We start from the raw sequence: 19,092 nt of genomic DNA on the forward strand, positions 1-19,092 counted from the left end.
AGGCAGTGACGGATTTGCCATTAGTCCCAATAGGCCGGGGCCTAGAGCGAAAATGTTAGGGCGGCATACATCGGCGCTTGCCGCCCCCTCATACACATGCGTGATCGCCACTTGCCCACAGCTCGTGCGCATGCGCGGCCGGCATATGGTATCAAATGAGGCTGAAGGGGGCAGCACCAGGTAAGTGCCTTAGGGCGGCGTATTTGTAAATCCGCCACTGGATATACAACAAAAGAATATGACTTAAGACGGCTAGTGGCAGTATATAATGTGTGGATCGCACTGTATAGGAGAAGGAATACAACCATAGAATGTCCTGGCCACTGCACAGGGGAGAACGCAGATGGAAAGGGAAGAAAAGAAACAACATAGTGTAATACTGTAGGGAGGGTGTGGATATGAATATCACAATATTGGAAACAAATGCCTCAAGAGGTGTGACGGTAGGGCTAGCTGGCATCACAAAACTGAAATGAAGCCCAGCTAGCTACCCCTAAATCTATGTAACTTGGCCACGGCTAGTACGTGGCCACGGCCACGGTAACGGTAACTTGGCTAAGGCTTATTGCAACCAAATGTATTTAATGTCTGGGGGAGAACTTGGAATGTATAAAGCACTATGTACGTGAGAATGTATTCCAACCCCCTTTATTCCCTGTGTATGCAATCCCCAAGTCTAGTTGAGTAAGCAATATGAGGTAAAGTGTTTTGTGATCTGTGTGTAAGCACTGTGCTGTGACTTGGGAGTCAGCCTTGTAAAGTGTTAATTGGATTATGTGACTGTATGTACTCATTTCTAAGATACCAGACTTGTAATGGGATTTGCATGCGAGTTGCATTTCTTGGAGGGGACACTGCGATTTAATCAGCTGAGGTTCCTGCAGATACATGTGTATTGAGACAATGGTTGGGAGCGTGGAGGTGTTACAGACATTTGGCGAGTGAGAAAGAGTGAACAATAAGGGAAGGGGATGGGTTCTTAGCACGCCCTCTGGCTGTTGTGGCACCAACCTAATCCATGCTCTGATTGTCCAGCAGCCCCCTTCCATGCAACAAGTAGCCAAAGAAGGCTATATAAGGGGTGCTGCTGATCAGAGACAGATCTACCTTCAGAGAGCATCTGAGAGCAAGAGGCTAACAGACTGAGAGACACTGGGAAGGAGTGTGGAGATTCTCTCAATGAGACTAACAGAGGGAGAGACACTCTGGGAAGGAGTGTGGAGAGCATCTGAGAGACAGAGAGATCTTCTGTGAAGGAGTTTGGATCTTTACAGTGACCAGCTGGAGATACATGTCAGAGGCTCTGCTGTGTGATCAGCCCTCTGATATCCTGGACAAGAAGCGGACAGGGCAAGCCTTCTTGAAGCAGCCCCTGCACCTAGCGAGGCTAGAGACTACTCCCCAGCCCCCTGCACGTAGCGAGGCTAGAGACTACTCCCCAGGCCCCTGCACCTAGCGAGGCTAGAGTCTCCTCCCCAGGCCCCTGCACCTAGCGAGGCTAGAGTCTGCTCCCCAGGCCCCTGCACCCAGCGAGGCTAGAGTCTCCTCCCCAGGCCCCTGCACCCAGCAGGGCTAGAGTCTCCTCCCCAGGCCCCTGCACCTAGCGAGGCTAGAGTCTCCTCCCCAGGCCCCTGCACCTAGCGAGGCTAGAGTCTGCTCCCCAGGTCCCCAGTTGGTATTGTATCTTGTTTTCTACATCTTTGTTTTGTCTGCTGGCGTGCCAGAATAAATCTCATTTTATTCAACAACTTTGTCCTGTCTGGTGCTGGTGATCCCGGTGGTTTCGGTGTAAAAGTACTGGTCTCCCGTGACAAGGTCAAAGTGACTAGAAAAGTGTGCCTGCCGGTAATCGTCTGTCTCCCCAATGTCCTGCCGCTGAAAGGACAAACCAAGTGTCTTTTAGTTTTGTAAATTTCTTTATTTTTGTCCTCAAGTGACTTCAGAGCTTGTTCCATTTAATTTTTTTTAAATTCAGCTTGATTCTGCAATTTTTCTGTTAGAGCCTCCACCTCTTTCCTGTGCGAGCCTCCACCTCTTTCCTGTGCTTGCTCTGATTTTGCTAGGGTCGCAGTTGCTTCTGTTTTCCAAGCCTCCTTCTCCTGGGCGTACTGACTTTTGGGGATGGAGCAGCCTGTCGGCTCCTCCAGCTCCCGTTTCTGAACCGCCTCGTGCTCCCTCTCATACAGAGTTACCTGGCCTCTAAGCTCCTCCTCCAGCAATGCTCTGGTTATGCTCAGTGTGGCTTTCAGCTCCTCATACTGCTCTGCGGGGACAAACGGGTACTCAGACACTCCAGTAGCACTTGTACTTTGTGAGAAGCCTGGAAACATTATTTCTTTCTGTAGCACTACTTCTCCTCAGCCTTTGCCTGTTTCTCCTTGGCCTCCTGCAAACTTGAGCGCAGACTTTGCACCTGGCTCTGCAGCGTCTGTTCTGCTTCTGTGCTCTGCTCCAAGGAGACACGTTCTCCTTGCAGTACTCTCACTGTATTCTGCAGAACTTGCTGCACTTCTAGCTTTTCCAGTACCAATTGTATCTTTACCTGTTCTGCTTGGTGAAGCTTCTCATTTCGTTCACTGACCCGGTTCGTCAATTCTGAAACCTTCTCTTGTAGGTTTTTCTTCTCTTCTCTTACAGCCTCTAGAGTTTGCCCGACCTCTTCAACGGCGTAATCCTATAAATTCAGCGCTGCGGTGAGACGGTGAATCTCCTACTGAGAGATTCCCAAATGAGCCTTTGACTCTTCATCCCTGTTTGCAACAGCTGCAATTGACCACTCAAGGTTAGTCCCCATGTCCTGAAACTCGCACTGCAAGTGACTCTTTGGAGAAGACAAAGATATACATGCATACATGGCGATCGCTACAGACAGATCGCTCTGTATCTGTCGTAGCTTCTTGCTCTTTAACCAACTGTTCGTGGAGGAGATCATAGTGATGCTTGGCACCTCGCAATGCAGCTTTAATGGCTCAACGTATCATTAACTTTTTTCTCATCTTTTTCCTTTGCCGTCTCCTTTTGAACCCACGCCTTCACCACTGAATTTTCCGCCATTCCCGGGAGGATTCCGCCAGTCCCTAGAGGCTGCAGAACATCTCGGCTCCCTTCGGAATTACAATTCCCTGACGTCGCAGGCTTATTATTCACCATTTCCGTAACTTCTGCTGTCAGTTGCGCACTTTTCTTTCTTTGTTTTGGTAGGCTCCGAGGCATGAGCAGTACCGAGCTCACTTTCCTTGCTCGACACCACCTCGCGTTGCTTGCAGTCACTGGAGGCAATCTTCCTCATTCAGCCGGTACTTTTCATATACTTTATGGTGCAGACTACACTTCCAGAATCAGTACCTCGTGGGTCACCGTCTGTAGCCGTCTTGCTTGCTTTGCTTCCAGAATCAGTACCGCTTGTGGGTCACAGTCTGTTGTGCAGCTTTGTTTTGTTGCTTTATCCAGCGCAGTGATCCTCGTCTTTCTGCCTGGTTTTGTGGCTCTTTATTCTGGTGCCCTCTGCATGCGTTTCACTTGTCGACCTCTGGAGACGCTGCATCCCACTTCATACACCATATGTGACGGAGTGACCTGTAGGCAAGGTCAGATATGATTCCACACATTAACTTTTTTTAGGGTAAACCAAACATTGAGTCATTATATTCCACAAAACAGCAAACAGTAGGGCTACTGCCCCTTTAAGGCAAAACATAAATCATAAAATAAAAACATGGTCATTTCAGTTTAAACTAACTAAACAGCTGGCCAACTAAACTGGTTACCAACTCCAAAACATATAAAAAATATTAGCAAAACAGGGAACAATATTGAAAGTTTTATACGACATTGATGCTGGTCCGGTGTCTCCGATTTCTCCAGCTGCAGGCTTTGAGGTCCTGCTGCACCCAGGAAGTCTTTTGCCCTTCTTTGTGCGGCGGCTTCTCTGCTGGGTGAGGCCTTGGGTTCCTCACGGTTGCCAGGCAAAATCCTCTGGTCAACCAGCCTGGATCCCTGCGGGCGGGAGCTCTGTCTTATCCTCCTAGCAGGAGGTCCTGTTCTAGCTGACAGATTCAATCTGCCAGAGGTGACATTGGATACCGAGGCTGGAGCCTCATTACTCCAAGTTCTCTTGGTGAGTGTATTGTTGCACGTTTAGGGAGCTTCTTGATCTGTGGTACTTACCACAGTTGAGTTGGTTTCACAGGGTCAGCGCTGTGAGGATTCTCAGCTCCTGCCTTTTATACCTGTTCAATCAGGAGTTTAATTACCTCCACCTCCCAGTTCAGGTAGGAAACCCGACACCAGTGCAGTTCCCAGCCTTGTAAAGGGAGTTTAACCCCTTGACACCCTTACACAGACCTTAATCACAGTGCTCAGTTACTGAGCCTCCTTAAATCACAGTGCTCAGTTACTGAGCCCCCCCCCTAATCACAGTGCTCAGTTACTGAGCCCCCCCCTAATCACAGTGCTCAGTTACTGAGCCCCCCCCTAATCACAGTGCTCAGTTACTGAGCCCCCCCCCTAATCACAGTGCTCAGTTACTGAGCCCCCCCCTAATCACAGTGCTCAGTTACTGAGCCCCCCCCTAATCACAGTGCTCAGTTACTGAGCCCCCCCCCTAATCACAATGCTCAGTTACTGAGGCCCCCCCCTAATCACAGTGATCAGTTACTGAGGCCCCCCCTAATTACAGTGATCAGTTACTGAGGCCCCCCTAATCACAGTGCTCAGTTACTGAGGCCCCCCTAATCACAGTGCTCAGTTACTGAGGCCCCCCTAATCACAGTGCTCAGTTACTGAGGCCCCCCTAATCACAGTGCTCAGTTACTGAGCCCCCCCCCCCTAATCACAGTGCCCAGTTACTGAGGCCCCCCCTAATCACAGTGCCCAATTACTGAGGCCCCCCTAATCACAGAGCTCAGTTACTGAGGCCCCCCTAATCACAGTGCTGTTACTGAGGCCCCCCCCTAATCACACTGCTCAGTTACTGAGGCCCCCCCTAATCACAGTGCTCAGTTACTGAGGCCCCCCCTAATCACAGTGCTGTTACTGAGGCCCCCCTAATCACAGAGCTCAGTTACTGAGGTCCCCCCCCCCCCTAATCACACTGCTGCTCAGTTACTGAGGCCCCTCCCTAATCACAGTGCTCAGTTACTGAGGCCCCCCTAATCACAGTGCTCAGTTACTGAGGCCCCCCTAATCACAGTGCTCAGTTACTGAGGCCCCCCCCTAATCACACTGCTCAGTTACTGAGGCCCCCCTAATCACAGTGCTCAGTTACTGAGGCCCCCCCTAATCACAGTGCTCAGTTACTGAGGCCCCCCCTAATCACAGTGCTCAGTTACTGAGGCCCCCCTAATCACAGAGCTCAGTTACTGAGGCCCCCCTAATCACAGTGCTGTTACTGAGGCCCCCCCCTAATCACACTGCTCAGTTACTGACGCCCCCCCTAATCACAGTGCTCAGTTACTGAGGCCCCCCCTAATCACAGTGCTGTTACTGAGGCCCCCCTAATCACAGAGCTCAGTTACTGAGGTCCCCCCCCCCCTAATCACACTGCTGCTCAGTTACTGAGGCCCCTCCCTAATCACAGTGCTCAGTTACTGAGGCCCCCCTAATCACAGTGCTCAGTTACTGAGGCCCCCCTAATCACAGTGCTCAGTTACTGAGGCCCCCCCCTAATCACACTGCTCAGTTACTGAGGCCCCCCCTAATCACAGTGCTCAGTTACTGAGGCCCCCCCTAATCACAGTGCTCAGTTACTGAGGCCCCCCCCTAATCACAGTGCTCAGTTACTGAGGCCCCTCCTAATCACAGTGCTCAGTTACTGAGTCCCTCCTAATCACAGTGCTCTGTTACTGAGGCCCCCCTAATCACAGTGCTCAGTTACTGAGGCCCCCCTAATCACAGTGCTCAGTTACTGAGGCCCCCCTAATCACAGTGCTCAGTTACTGAGGCCCCCCTAATCACAGTGCTCAGTTACTGAGGCCCCCCTAATCACAGTGCTCAGTTACTGAGGCCCCCCTAATCACAGTGCTCAGTTACTGAGGCCCCCCTAATCACAGTGCTCAGTTACTGAGGCCCCCCTAATCACAGTGCTCAGTTACTGAGGCCCCCCTAATCACAGTGCTCAGTTACTGAGGCCCCCCTAATCACAGTGCTCAGTTACTGAGGCCCCCCTAATCACAGTGCTCAGTTACTGAGGCCCTCCTAATCACAGCGCTCAGTTACTGAGGCCCCCCTAATCACAGCGCTCAGTTACTGAGGCCCCCCTAATCACAGTGCTCAGTTACTGAGGCCCCCCTAATCACAGACCCCCTCTCCCCCCAGTCAGACCCACTCTCCTCTCCCCCCCCCAACGTCAGACCCACTCTCCCCCCCCCCAACGTCAGACCCACTCTCCTCTCCTCCCCCCCCCAGTCAGACCCACTCTCCTCTCCCCCCCCCCAGTCAGACCCACTCTCCTCTCCCCCCCCAGTCAGACCCACTCTTCTCTCCCCCCCCCCAGTCAGACCCACTCTTCTCTCCCCCCCAGTCAGACCCACTCTCCTCTCCCCCCCCAGTCAGACCCACTCTCCTCTCTCCCCCCCTCCACCCCCAGTCAGACCCACACTTTTCTCACCCCCCCCCCCCGTCAGTCCGACCCTTCTCGCTCTCTCCTCACCCCGTCAGACCCTCTCCCCCACCCCCAGTCAGACCCCCCCAGTCAGACCCACTCTCCTCTCCCCCCCAGTCAGACACACCCTCCTCTCCCCCCCCAGTCAGACCCACCCTCCTCTCCCCCCCCCAGTCAGACCCACCCTACTCTCCCCCCCCAGTCAGATCCACCCTCCTCTCCCCCCCACCAGTCAGACCCACTCTCCTCTCCCCCCCAGTCAGACCCACTCTCCTCTCTCCCCCCCCACCCCCAGTCAGGCCCACACTTTTCTCACCCCCCCGTCAGTCCAACTCTTCTCGCTCTCTGCCCACCCCCCGTCAGACCCACTCTCCCCCACCCCCAGTCAGACCCACTCTCCCCCACCCCCAGTCAGACCCACTCTCCCCCACCCCCAGTCAGACCCACTCTCCCCCACCCCCAGTCAGACCCACTCTCCTCTCCCCCCAGTCAGAGCCCCTCTCCTCCCCCCCAGTCAGACCCTACCCCTCTCCCCCCAGTCAGACCCCCTCTCCCCCCCCAGTCAGACCCCCTCTCCCCCCCCCCAGTCAGACCCCCTCTCCCCCCCCCCAGTCAGACCCCCTCTCCCCCCCCCAGTCAGACCCCCTCTCCCCCCCCCAGTCAGACCCCCTCTCCCCCCCCCCAGTCAGACCCCCTCCCCCCCCCAGTCAGACCCCCTCTCCCCCCCCCGTCAGACCCCCTCCCCCCCCCAGTCAGACCCCCTCTCCCCCCCCCCAGTCAGACCCCCTCTCCCCCCCCCAGTCAGACCCCCTCTCCCCCCCCAGTCAGACCCCTCTCCCCCAACCCCAGTCAGACCCCTCTCCCCAACCCCCGTCAGACCCCCTCTCCCCCACCACCCGTCAGACCCCCTCTCCCCCCCCCAGTCAGACCCCTTCTCACCCCCCACCCAGTCAGACCCCTTCTCCCCCCCCCCAGTCAGACCCACTCTCCCCCACCCCGTCAGACCCACTCTCCCCCACCCCGTCAGACCCTTCTCTCCCCCCCCCCAGTCAGACCACTTCTCTCCCCCCCCAGTCAGACCACTTCTCTCCCCCCCCAGTCAGACCCCCTCCCCCAACCCCCGTCAGACCCCCTCTCCCCCACCACCCGTCAGACCCCCTCTCCCCCCCCGTCAGACCCCTTCTCACCCCCCCCCCAGTCAGACCCCTTCTCCCCCCCCCAGTCAGACCCCTTCTCCCCCCCCCAGTCAGACCCCCTCTCCCCCCCCCAGTCAGACCCCCTCTCCCCCCCCCAGTCAGACCCCCTCCCCCCCCAGTCAGACCCCCTCCCCCCCCCAGTCAGACCCCCTCTCCCCCCCCCCAGTCAGACCCCCTCTCCCCCCCCCCAGTCAGACCCCCTCTCCCCCCCCAGTCAGACCCCCTCTCCCCCCCCCAGTCAGACCCCTCTCCCCCAACCCCAGTCAGACCCCTCTCCCCCAACCCCCGTCAGACCCCTCTCCCCCAACCCCCGTCAGACCCCTCTCCCCCAACCCCCGTCAGACCCCCTCTCCCCCACCACCCGTCAGACCCCCTCTCCCCCCCCAGTCAGACCCCTTCTCACCCCCCCCCCAGTCAGACCCCTTCTCCCCCCCCCCAGTCAGACCCACTCTCCCCCACCCCGTCAGACCCTTCTCTCCCCCCCCCCAGTCAGACCACTTCTCTCCCCCCCCCAGTCAGACCACTTCTCTCCCCCCCCCAGTCAGACCCTACTCTCCCCCCCCCGTCAGACCCCTTCTCTCCCCCCCCCAGTCAGACCCCTTCTCTCCCCCCCCCAGTCAGACCCCTTCTCTCCCCCCTGTCACACCCCTTCTCTCCTCCCCCAGTCAGACCCCTTCTCTCCCCCCCAGTCAGACCCCCTTTCCCTCATGCCCCCCCCCCCTCTCCCACTTACCCCGGCTGCATGTCCCCCTCTCCCCCCCAGGCCCTTACCCCGGCTGCAGGCTGCATGCCCCCCCCTCTCCCCCTCACCCCGGCTGCATGCCCCCCTCTCCCCCTCACCCCGGCTGCATGTCCCCCTCTCCCCCTCACCCCGGCTGCATGTCCCCCTCTCCCCCTCACCCCGGCTGCATGACCCCTTCTCTCCCCCACCCCCAGTCAGACCCCCTCCCCCCCAGTCAGACCCCCTCTCCCCCCCCCCAGTCACACCCCCTCTCCCCCCCCCCAGTCACACCCCCTCTCCCCCCCCCAGTCAGACCCCCTCTCCCCCCCCAGTCAGACCCCCTCTCCCCCCCCCAGTCAGACCCCTCTCCCCCAACCCCAGTCAGACCCCTCTCCCCCAACCCCCGTCAGACCCCCTCTCCCCCACCACCCGTCAGACCCCCTCTCCCCCCCCAGTCAGACCCCTTCTCACCCCCCCCCCCCAGTCAGACCCCTTCACCCCCCCCCCAGTCAGACCCCTTCTCCCCCCCCCCAGTCAGACCCACTCTCCCCCACCCCGTCAGACCCTTCTCTCCCCCCCCCAGTCAGACCACTTCTCTCCCCCCCCCAGTCAGACCACTTCTCTCCCCCCCCCAGTCAGACCCTACTCTCCCCCCCCCGTCAGACCCCTTCTCTCCCCCCCCCAGTCAGACCCCTTCTCTCCCCCCCCCAGTCAGACCCCTTCTCTCCCCCCCTTCACACCCCTTCTCTCCTCCCCCAGTCAGACCCCTTCTCTCCCCCCCAGTCAGACCCCCTTTCCCTCATGCCCCCCCCCCTCCCACTTACCCCGGCTGCATGTCCCCCTCTCCCCCCCAGGCCCTTACCCCGGCTGCAGGCTGCATGCCCCCCCCCTCTCCCCCTCACCCCGGCTGCATGCCCCCCTCTCCCCCTCACCCCGGCTGCATGTCCCCCTCTCCCCCTCACCCCGGCTGCATGTCCCCCTCTCCCCCTCACCCCGGCTGCATGACCCCTTCTCTCCCCCACCCCCAGTCAGACCCCTCTCCCCCAACCCCAGTCAGACCCCCTCTCCCCCACCACCCAGTCAGACCCCCTCCCCCCCACCCCCAGTCAGACCCCCTCTCCCCAACCCCCAGTCAGACCCCCTCTCCCCCACCCCCAGTCAGACCCACTCTCCCCCACCCCCAGTCAGACTCCTTCTCTCCTCCCCCCAGTCAGACCCCTTCTCTCCCCCACCCCAGTCAGACCCCTTCTCTCCCCCACCCCCAGTCAGACCCCTTCTCCCCCCCCCAGTCAGACCCCTTCTCCCCCCCCCCCCAGTCAGACCCCTTCTCACCCCCCCCAGTCAGACCCCTTCTCCCCCCCCCAGTCAGACCCACTCTCCCCCACCCCGTCAGACCCTTCTCTCCCCCCCCCAGTCAGACCACTTCTCTCCCCCCCCCCAGTCAGACCCTTCTCTCCCCCCCCCAGTCAGACCCCTTCTCTCCCCCCCACAGTCAGACCCCTTCTCTCCCCCCCACAGTCAGACCCCTTCTCTCCCCCCAGTCACACCCCTTCTCTCCCCCCCAGTCAGACCCCTTCTCTCCCCCCCAGTCAGACCCCCTTTCCCTCATGCCCCCCCCCCCTCACCCTCTTACCCCGGCTGCATGTCCCCCTCACCCCGGCTGCATGTCCCCCTCTCCCCCCAGGCCCTTACCCCGGCTGCAGGCTGCATGCCCCCCCCCTCTCCCCCTCACCCCGGCTGCATGCCCCCCTCTCCCCGGCTGCATGTCCCCCTCTCCCCGGCTGCATGTCCCCCTCTCCCCCTCACCCCGGCTGCATGTCCCCCTCTCCCGCTCTCCCCCGGCTGCATGATGACCCCTTCTCTCCCCCACCCCCAGTCAGACCCCTCTCCCCCAACCCCAGTCAGACCCCTCTCCCCCACCACCCAGTCAGACCCCTCTCCCCACCCCCAGTCAGACCCCCTCTCCCCCACCCCCAGTCAGACCCACTCCCCCACCCCCAGTCAGACCCCTTCTCTCCCCCCCCCAGTCAGACCCCTTCTCTCCCCCCCCCCAGTCAGACCCCTTCTCTCCCCCCCCCAGTCAGACCCCTCTCTCCCCCCCCAGCCAGACCCTTCTCTCTCCCCCCCAGTCAGACCCCTTCTCTCCCCAGTCAGCCCCCCCCATCAACCCCTTCTCTCACCCCCCAGTCAGACCCCTTCTCTCACCCCCCAGTCAGACCCCTTCTCTCCCCCCCCCAGTCACACCCCTTCTCTCCCCCCCCCCCAGTCAGACCCTCTCCCCACCCCCAGTCAGACCCTCTCCCACCCCCAGTCAGACCCCTTCTCTCCCCCCCCAGTCAGACCCCTTCTCCCCCCCCCAGTCAGACCACTTCTCTCCCCCCCCCAGTCAGACCCTTCTCTTCCCCCCCCAGTCAGACCCCTTCTCTCCCCCGCCAGTCAGACCCCTTCTCTCCCCCCCCAGTCAGACCCCTTCTCTCCCCAGTCACCCCCTTCTCTCCCCCCAGTCAGACCCCTTCTCCCCCCCCCCAGTCAGACCCCTTCTCTCCCCCCCCCAGTCAGACCCCTTCTCTCCCCCCCCCAGTCAGACCCCTTCTCTCCCCCCCCCAGTCAGACCCCTTCTCTCCCCCCCCCAGTCAGACCCCTTCTCTCCCCCCCCAGTCAGACCCCTTCTCTCCCCCCCAGTCAGACCCCCTTTCCCTCATGCCCCCCCCTCTCCCCCTCACCCCGGCTGCATGTCCCCCTCTCCCCGGCTGCATGTCCCCCTCTCCCCCTCACCCCGGCTGCATGTCCCCCTCTCCCCCTCACCCCGGCTGCATGTCCCCCTCTCCCCCTCACCCCGGCTGCATGTCCCCCTCTCCCCCTCACCCCGGCTGCATGTCCCCCTCTCCCCCTCACCCCGGCTGCATGTCCCCCTCTCCCCCTTACCCCGGCTGCATGTCCCCGTCTCCCCCTTACCCCGGCTGCATGTCCCCCTCTCCCCCTTACCACGGCTGCATGTCCCCCTCTCCCCCTTACCCCGGCTGCATGTCCCCCTCACCCCGGCTGCATGTCCCCTTCACCCCGGCTGCATGTCCCCCTCTCCCCCTCACCCCGGCTGCATGTCCCCCTCTCCCCCTCACCCCGGCTGCATGTCCCCCTTACCACGGCTGCATGTCCCCCTCTCCTCCTCACCCCGGCTGCATGTCCCCCTCATCCCGGCTGCATGTCCCCCTCACCCCGGCTGCATGTCCCCCTCACCCCGGCTGCATGTCCCCCTCTCCCCCTCACCCCGGCTGCATGTTCCCCTCTCCCCCTTACCCCGGCTGCATGTCCCCCTCACCCCGGCTGCATGTCCCCCTCTCCCCCTCACCCCGGCTGCATGTTCCCCTCTCCCCCTTACCCCGGCTGCATGTCCCCCTCTCCCCCTTACCCCGGCTGCATGTCCCCCTCTCCCCCTTACCCCGGCTGCATGTCCCCCTCTCCCCCTCACCCCGGCTGCATGTCCCCCTCACCCCGGCTGCATGTCCCCCTCTCCCCCTCACCCCAGCTGCATGTCCCCCTCTCCCCCTTACCCCGGCTGCAGGCTGCATGTCCCCCTCTCCCCCTTACCCCGGCTGCAGGCTGCATGTCCCCCTCTCCCCCTTACCCCGGCTGCATGTCCCCCTCTCCCCCTCACCCCGGCTGCATGCCCCCCTCTCCCCCTCACCCCGGCTGCATGTCCCCGTCTCCCGCTCACCACCGGCTGCATGTCCTCCTCTCCCCCTTACCCCGGCTGGATGTCCCCCCTCTCTCCCCCCCCCTTACCCAGGCTGCATGTCCCTCCCCCCCCCCTCTCTTACCTCTCCCCCAGGCTGCCTCCCTCTCTTACCTCTCCCCCAGGCTGCATGTCACTCCCCCCCCCTCTCTTACCTCTCCCCCAGGCTGCCTCTCCCCCCCCATGCTTACCTCTCCCCCAGGCTGCATGTCCCCCCTCTCTTACCTCTCCCCCAGGCTGCCTCTCCCCCCTCTCCCCCAGGCTGCATCTCCCCCCTCTCTTACCTCTCTCCCAGGCTGCATCTCCCCCCCTCTCTTACCTCTCCCCCCCCCCCCATGCTTACCTCTCCCCCAGGCTGCATGTCCCTCTCCCCCCCCCCCCATGCTTACCTCTCCCCCTCTCTTACCTCTCCCCCTCTCTTACCTCTCTCCCCCCCATGCTTACCTCTCCCCCTCTCTTACCTCTCCCCCTCTCTTCCCTCTCCCCCCATGCTTACCTCTCTCCCCCCCCATGCTTACCTCTCTCCCCCCCCCATGCTTACCTCTCTCCCCCCCCCATGCTTACCTCTCCCCCCCCCCATGCTTACCTCCCCCATGCTTACCTCTCCCCCTCTCTTACCTCTCTCCCCCTCTCTTACCTCTCTCCCCCTCTCTTACCTCTCTCCTCCCCCCCCATGCTTACCTCTCCCCCCCCATGCTTACCTCTCCCCCCCCATGCTTACCTCTCCCCCAGGCTGCATCTCCCGCGGCTGCAGAGTTCGCTTCCTCCACCAGGGAAGGAGCTGCGCTGCATTCTGGGAAATCAGGAAACCAATCCTCTGTTTCCTGTCACTACAGCTCCCAGCATGCCTCAGTGCCAAGAACTACAGCTCCCAGCATGCCTCAGTGCCAAGAACTACAGCTCCCAGCATGCCTCAGTGCCAAGAACTACAGCTCCCAGCATGCCTCAGTGCAAAGAACTACAGCTCCCAGCATGCCTCAGTGCCAAGAACTACAGCTCCCAGCATGCCTCAGTGCAAAGAACTACAGCTCCCAGCATGCCTCAGTGCCAAGAACTACAGCTCCCAGCATGCCTCAGTGCCAAGAACTACAGCTCCCAGCATGCCTCAGTGCCAAGAACTACAGCTCCCAGCATGCCTCAGTGCCAAGAACTACAGCTCCCAGCATGCCTCAGTGCAAAGAACTACAGCTCCCAGCATGCCTCAGTGCCAAGAACTACAGCTCCCAGCATGCCTCAGTGCAAAGAACTACAGCTCCCAGCATGCCTCAGTGCCAAGAACTACAGCTCCCAGCATGCCTCAGTGCCAAGAACTACAGCTCCCAGCATGCCTCAGTGCCAAGAACTACAGCTCCCAGCATGCCTCAGTGCCAAGAACTACAGCTCCCAGCATGCCTCAGTGCCAAGAACTACAGCTCCCAGCATGCCTCAGTGCCAAGAACTACAGCTCCCAGCATGCCTCAGTGCCAAGGAGACACACACACACACACACACACACACACACACACACACACACACACACACACACACACACACACACACACACACACACACACACACACACACTGTGAGACACACACACACTGTGATACACACACACACACACTGTGTGATACACACACACTGTGTGATACACACACACACACTGTGTGATACACACACTGATACACACACACACTGTGATACACACACACACACACACGGTGACACACACACTGATACACACACACTGTGATACACACACACACACACACACACACACAGTGTGATACACACACACACTGTGATACACACACACACTGATACACACACACACTGTGATACACACACACACACACACTGATACACACACACACACTGTGATACATACACACTGTGATACACACACACACACACACACACTGGGATACACACACACTGTGATGCACACACACACACACACACACACACACACACTGTGATACACACACACACACACACACTGATACACACACACACACTGTGATACACACACACTGTGATACACACACACACACACACACACTGGGATACACACACACACTGTGATGCACACACACTGTGATGCACACACACACACACTGTGATACACACACACGGTGACACACACACACACTGATACACACACACTGTGATACACACACACACACAGTGTGATACACACACACACACACTGTGATACACACACACACACTGATACACACACACACACACACACAGTGTTATACACACACACACACACTGTGATACACACACACACTGATACACACACACTGTGATACACACACACACTGTGATACACACACACACACTGGGATACACACACACACTGTGATGCACACACACACACACACACACACACACTGGGATACACACACACTGTGATGCACACACACACTGTGATACACACACACACACACTGGGGGTTATGCACAAAGCAGTGATAAGTGTTTTTAAGTGAGATAAATGCCTTTATTTCTCAATATTGCGTGCAGCGCGATTCACAAAGCAGTAATAACACTGCAGTATCGCACTTAAAAGGCTTTTTATCATCAAAACACAGTCATTGCTAAAAGATTTGCGCCATAAAGTGCTCCAAAAAGCACTTATCTCACTTAAAAACACTTATCACTGCTTTGTGCATAACCCCCACTGTGTGATACACACACACACACTGTGATACACACACACACACACACTGTGATACACACACACACACACACACTGTGATACACACACAGACACACTATGACACACACACTGTGATACACACACACACACACACACACACTGTGTGACACACACACACTGTGACACACACACACACTTTGATACACACACACTGTGACACACACACACTGTGATACACACACACACACACTGTGATACACACAAACACTGTGATACACACACACACTGATACACACACACACACTGTGATACACACACACACACACACACACACTGTGATACACACACTGTGTGATACACACACACACACACACACACACACACACACACACACACACACACACTGTGAGACACACACACTGTGACACACACACACTGTGACACACACACTGTGATACACTCACACTGTGATACACACACACACTGTGATGCACACACACACACTGTGATGCACACACACACACACTGGGGGTTATGCACAAAGCAGTGATAAGTGTTTTTAAGTGAGATAAATGCCTTTATTTCTCAATATTGCGTGCAGCGCGATTCACAAAGCAGTAATAACACTGCAGTATCGCACTTAAAAGGCTTTTTATCATCAAAACACAGTCATTACTAAAAGATTTGCGCCATAAAGTGCTCCAAAAAGCACTTATCTCACTTAAAAACACTTATCACTGCTTTGTGCATAACCCCCACTGTGTGATACACACACACTGTGATACACACACACACTGTGATACACACACACACACTGTGATACACACACACACACACACACACACACACACACACACTGTGATACACACACACACACACACACACACACTGTGATACACACACAGACACACTATGACACACACACTATGATACACACACACACAGTGTGACACACACACACACACACTGTGACACACACACACACACACACTTTGATACACACACACTGTGACACACACACTGTGATACACACACACACACACACACACACACACACTGTGATACACACAAACACTGTGATACACACACACACACACACACACTGATACACACACACACACACACACACACACACACACACACACTGTGCTACACACACACACACACACACTGTGTGATACACACACACACACACACACACACACACACACACACACACACACACACACACTGTGAGACACACACACACTGTGACACACACACTGTGATACACACACACACTGTGACACACACTGTGATACACACACACACACACTGTGTGATACACACACACACACACACTGTGTGATACAAACGCACACACACACACTGTGATACACCACACACTGTGACACACACACACTGATACACACACACACACACTGTGATACACACACACACACTGTGATACACACACACTGTGATACACACACACACACTGGGATACACACACACACTGTGATGCACACACACACACACACACACACACACACACACTGTGATACACACACACTGTGATACACACACACACACACAGTGTGATACACACACACACACACTGTGATACACACACACTGATACACACACACACACACACAGTGTTATACACACACACACTGTGATACACACACACACTGTGATACACACACACACTGTGATACACACACACACACACACACACACACTGTGATACACACACACACACACTGGGATACACACACACACACTGTGATGCACACACACACACACACACACACACACACACACACACACACACACACACTGGGATACACACACACACACACACACTGGGATACACACACACACTGTGATGCACACACACACTGTGATACACACACACACACACACACTGGGGGTTATGCACAAAGCAGTGATAAGTGTTTTTAAGTGAGATAAATGCCTTTATTTCTCAATATTGCGTGCAGCGCGATTCACAAAGCAGTAATAACACTGCAGTATCGCACTTAAAAGGCTTTTTATCATCAAAACACAGTCATTGCTAAAAGATTTGCGCCATAAAGTGCTCCAAAAAGCACTTATCTCACTTAAAAACACTTATCACTGCTTTGTGCATAACCCCCACTGTGTGATACACACACACACACTGTGATACACACACACACACACTGTGATACACACACACACACACACACACTGTGATACACACACACACACACACACTGTGATACACACACAGACACACTATGACACACACACTGTGATACACACACACACACACACACTGTGTGACACACACACACTGTGACACACACACACACACTTTGATACACACACACTGTGACACACACACACTGTGATACACACACACACACACACACACTGTGATACACACAAACACTGTGATACACACACACACTGATACACACACACACACACTGTGATACACACACACACACTGTGATACACACACACACACTGTGTGATACACACACACACACACACACACACACACACACACACACACACACACACACACACACTGTGAGACACACACACACTGTGACACACACACTGTGATACACACACACACACTGTGACACACACTGTGATACACACACACACACACACTGTGTGATACACACACACACTGTGTGATACACACGCACACACACACACTGTGATACACCACACACTGTGACACACACACACTGATACACACACACACACTGTGATACACACACACTGTGTGATACACACACACACACACACACACACTGTGTGATACACACACTGATACACACACACACACTGTGATACACACACTGTGTGATACACACACACACGGTGACACACACACACACACTGATACACACACACTGTGATACACACACACACAGTGGGATACACACACACACACACACACACACACTGTGATACACACACACTGATACACACACACACAGTGTTATACACACACACACTGTGATGCACACACACACACACACTGATACACACACACACTGTGATACACACACACACACACACACACTGTGATACACACACACACACACACTGGGATACACACACACACTGTGATGCACACACACACTGTGATACACACACACACACACACTGGGGGTTATGCACAAAGCAGTGATAAGTGTTTTTAAGTGAGATAAATGCCTTTATTTCTCAATATTGCGTGCAGCGCGATTCACAAAGCAGTAATAACACTGCAGTATCGCACTTAAAAGGCTTTTTATCATCAAAACACAGTCATTGCTAAAAGATTTGCGCCATAAAGTGCTCCAAAAAGCACTTATCTCACTTAAAAACACTTATCACTGCTTTGTGCATAACCCCCACTGTGTGATACACACACACACACTGTGATACACACACACACACTGTGATACACACACACACACACTGTGATACACACACAGACACACTATGACACACACACTGTGATACACACACACACACACACACTGTGTGACACACACACACTGTGACACACACACACACTTTGATACACACACACTGTGACACACACACACTGTGATACACACACACACACACTGTGATACACACAAACACTGTGATACACACACACACTGATACACACACACACACACACTGTGATACACACACACACTGTGATACACACACACACTGTGTGATACACACACACACACACACACACACACACACACAGTGAGACACACACACTGTGACACACACACACTGTGACACACACTGTGATACACACACACTGTGATACACACACACACTGGGATACACACACACTGTGATGCACACACACACACTGGGGGTTATGCACAAAGCAGTGATAAGTGTTTTTAAGTGAGATAAATGCCTTTATTTCTCAATATTGCGTGCAGCGCGATTCACAAAGCAGTAATAACACTGCAGTATCGCACTTAAAAGGCTTTTCATCATCAAAACACAGTCATTGCTAAAAGATTTGCGCCATAAAGTGCTCCAAAAAGCACTTATCTCACTTAAAAACACTTATCACTGCTTTGTGCATAACCCCCACTGTGTGATACACACACACACACTGTGATACACACACACACTGTGATACACACACACACACACACACACTGTGATACACACACACACACACACACACTGTGATACACACACA

General features: G+C 56.1%; 1 protein-coding gene across 4 annotated transcripts in view; it reads right to left on the reverse strand.

Annotated features, from left to right (window-relative positions):
* Positions 1-13,088, reverse strand: part of LOC142473267 (uncharacterized) — a 60,975-nt gene extending 47,887 nt beyond the window's left edge. The window contains exons 1-2 of one of the 4 annotated variants that reach the window (XM_075580467.1): positions 12,973-13,071; positions 2,543-3,576 (exon numbers count right to left, since the gene is read on the reverse strand). The gene's annotated coding sequence lies outside the window, so the exon portion shown is untranslated. The other 3 variants (XM_075580466.1, XM_075580469.1, XM_075580468.1) reach the window with 3 other exon arrangements.
* Between the last annotated feature and the right edge of the window lie 6,004 nt (positions 13,089-19,092).

Source organism: Ascaphus truei, assembly GCF_040206685.1.
Source record: "Ascaphus truei isolate aAscTru1 chromosome 2 unlocalized genomic scaffold, aAscTru1.hap1 SUPER_2_unloc_2, whole genome shotgun sequence".
NCBI lineage: Eukaryota > Metazoa > Chordata > Amphibia > Anura > Ascaphidae > Ascaphus > Ascaphus truei.